Raw genomic sequence first — 3,134 nt, 5'->3', positions numbered from 1 at the left:
TCTAGTTCCTCTTCCCAGAGTAATCCATGTGTCCCTCTTAAGGTCCTCTTTGTTACCTAGCTTCTCTGGAGCTGTGGATTTCAATCTGGTTATCCTTTGGTTTATATCTAATATCCACTTATGAGTGAATACATATGGTGTTTGTCTTTCTGAGTCTGGGTTACCTCACTCAGCATGGTTTGTTCCAGTTCCATCCATTTGCCTGAAGATTCCCGGAGGCATTCTCATCTTGAGGAAGCAGGGAATTAGCTAAAACCCAAGCAACTGGGCACACCTGTGAGGACTTTCCCTTGATTGAATCATTGGAGGTGAGACGATCCACCGTAAATCTGGAGCATGCCTCTGGTGGCAGCCTATATGAAGGCACAGAAGTAAGCCTTTGTTCTTCACCTCTTTGCCCTTATTGGCAAGTTAATTCCCTTACTGGCATTAGAACCTACTTTGTCAGGATCCCAGTGTATACTTAGGGCCAGCTGAGTTTTTCAAACTCATGAACTAAACATCTATTGAATTCCTGAAATTTGCATGGAAAGAAAGTCATTTTGGAATAATCAGACCATAACCTGTAAGCCACTCCAATAAATCTCATTATATATTATATGTCATATAAATTATGATATATGTAAGTAATATATATACATATATCACATATCTTCTTTATCAATTCTGTTTCTTTAGCAAACACTAATACAGTGATGATATATTTTCATGTATGCATTTATATTTGTGTGTGTGGGAGGGAGACAGACCATGTGTATGTTTCTTTGTGTATGTGGGTAGGTGCTTGGAAGTATCCATGGAAGCCAGAAGAGGGTATCAGATCACCTGGAACTGAGGGACTTATCGGCCATGCAACATTTGTGCTGAGAACACACTCCAGTCCTCTGCAAGAACAAAATGCTTATAAATACTGAATCATCTCACCAGGACTAATTTTTAAAGGAGAAGGATTATTTATTAAGTGTATGTCTGCGCCCACATATGCCAATGCACATATGTGACTGTCATAGAACAGCTTGTAGGAATCAGTTCTTTCTTTCCACCTTGAAGGTCCCTTCAATCAAACTCAAGTTCTCAAGCTTGGCAGCAAACGCCATTACCTGCTGAGCATCAAATGTGATCATAATCATCTTTTGATGAAGGAGGTTTAATGACCTTAAATGGCTATTAATAATCTTAGGTTTCTCCCTGACAATGAGATCAAAAGACAAATGCTATAGAAAAATTAACTCAAAATTCATTTAATATTTCTGATAACTTTTTCCGTCAACTGAAGAAGATTGAACATACAGAACCAACCTTGAAGAATTAACCAGAGAGACATGCCATGTCACACCTACAAGAACTTAAAATAAGGCCGGCAGTGTTAATATCTGATTAGGTGAACAGAAAAGAGAAGTTAGATTATTTGTATAATTGTATAACAGTAGAACTACATTGAAAATAATAATTTACCACATAAGGCACTGAGTGTATGTCTCAGCATGTACCCAAAAATTAAGCTCAGATAATGTGTGAGGGAATGAACAGGAAATTTGTGTTCACATACATACTACTATGTCGATAAGCCAGGACCACATGGTTATGATTTCATCTTTTTTTTTTTTGAAGAGTCTATGGAGGCTTTTTTTTTTTTTTTAAATCATTTTTTATTTTAATTTTAAATAGCTTGTTTCACATGTCAATCCCAGTTCCCTCTCCCTCCCCTCCTCCCGCACTCCCCTTCCACCCTCCCTCCCACCCTATTGCCAAATCCCTCCACATAGGGGATGTCTAGAGTCTATCATTTCACTCTTGGTAGGGTCAAGGCACTCCCCTAAGAGTCCAGGCTGAGAGAGCATCTCTCTTTGTGCCATAGGCACATGAAGACAGATTGTATACCAGGGATAGACACTGATCCACAGCTCAGAGCCCCATAGGTTGCCCAGGCCTTCTCACTGACACTCACATTTGGGGGGGTCCAGATCAGTCCCATTCTGGCCTCCCCACTGTCGGTCTGGGGTCCAAGAGCACTCCCCTGTTCAGATCAGCCGTCTCTGCTGGTTTTGCCAGCCCATTCCTTGCCAATTTGCTCATCACTCCTCTCTCTCTGTCACTGGGTTCCTTGGGTTCAGTTCAGTGCTTAGTTGTGTGTTTGCCTCTGCTTCCATCAGTCCCAGGATGAAGGCTCCCGGATAGTTATAGACATCAAGTTCATTATCAGGAATGGGCATTCGAGGTGGTCCTTCCACTATTGCTTAGCTTGCCAATTGATGTTATACCTTTAGATCACTCGAGGTCACTCTGGTGCCTGATCTGTCTTCGATCTATGGAGGCTTTTTATTTATGCGTTTTACATCTCTAGAAAAAGAATCCCAGGATTTCCCCTCCCGTGTGTTTTCGTCTTGCTTCTTCCTGGTCCATGATGCCAGCTGAGGCTGTCAGTACAATGAACCTAAACTGACGGGGTGGGAGCAGATTGTTCTGCCATTTTTCTAGATCTCTGTGCTGCACATCAAATCTAGGGCTGATCACTCCACACTTGATCAACCTGCCTGTGAGGTTCCCCACTATTTTCCCAGCTCTGTGGACAGTGATGATTTCAGATTCACCAGGGTAACCATGCTTCATCAGTCAGTTAGGAACCGACTGATGACTTTGGAGCAGGGCCTGATGAGGACCTGGCCTTTGCCTCTCTTCTCAGCATTGTTGATGGTCTTCAGAGCATCAGCCAGGACATTCATACGCACCATGGTGATGGTGCGGAAAGATGGCAGAAAGAGCTGATTTCATCTAAATGATTCATCCTTGAAGAAACACCAATTACATAGAGTCTTTCAAGATATGGAGTGTGGAATAGAGGAGCGCTGAGGGTTAACTAATCAAGAAGATCATTTTAAAAGTGACTCGGCTATTCCACACCTTAATTTGTAAAAACTCGCAGAGGAGAAAATGTCAGGGTACGTTTTACTGCATGCAAATTACAAGTTAATAGAAAATATTTGTTCCAATTATATGACTAAAGTGAGAAGACTTGTTCTACACACAGTGCTCTAAAATGGGAAGGAGGAAACATGAGCAGAGCATGCACAAGCTTCTTCCTTACCATCTACAAATGCAAGACAAGCGGCAGGTGTGGTGTGAATTGTTCTCAA

The 3,134-nt window shown here is 41.8% G+C and overlaps 1 pseudogene; it reads right to left on the bottom strand.

The window, feature by feature from the left end:
• Positions 1 to 2,340: 2,340 nt before the first annotated feature.
• On the bottom strand, positions 2,341 to 2,732 carry LOC101838107 (annotated as a pseudogene).
• Between the last annotated feature and the right edge of the window lie 402 nt (positions 2,733 to 3,134).

This window comes from Mesocricetus auratus, unplaced genomic scaffold, assembly GCF_017639785.1.
Source record: "Mesocricetus auratus isolate SY011 unplaced genomic scaffold, BCM_Maur_2.0 Super-Scaffold_100018, whole genome shotgun sequence".
Classification (NCBI taxonomy): domain Eukaryota; kingdom Metazoa; phylum Chordata; class Mammalia; order Rodentia; family Cricetidae; genus Mesocricetus; species Mesocricetus auratus.
This window is presented reverse-complemented; position numbering and strand designations above follow the sequence as displayed.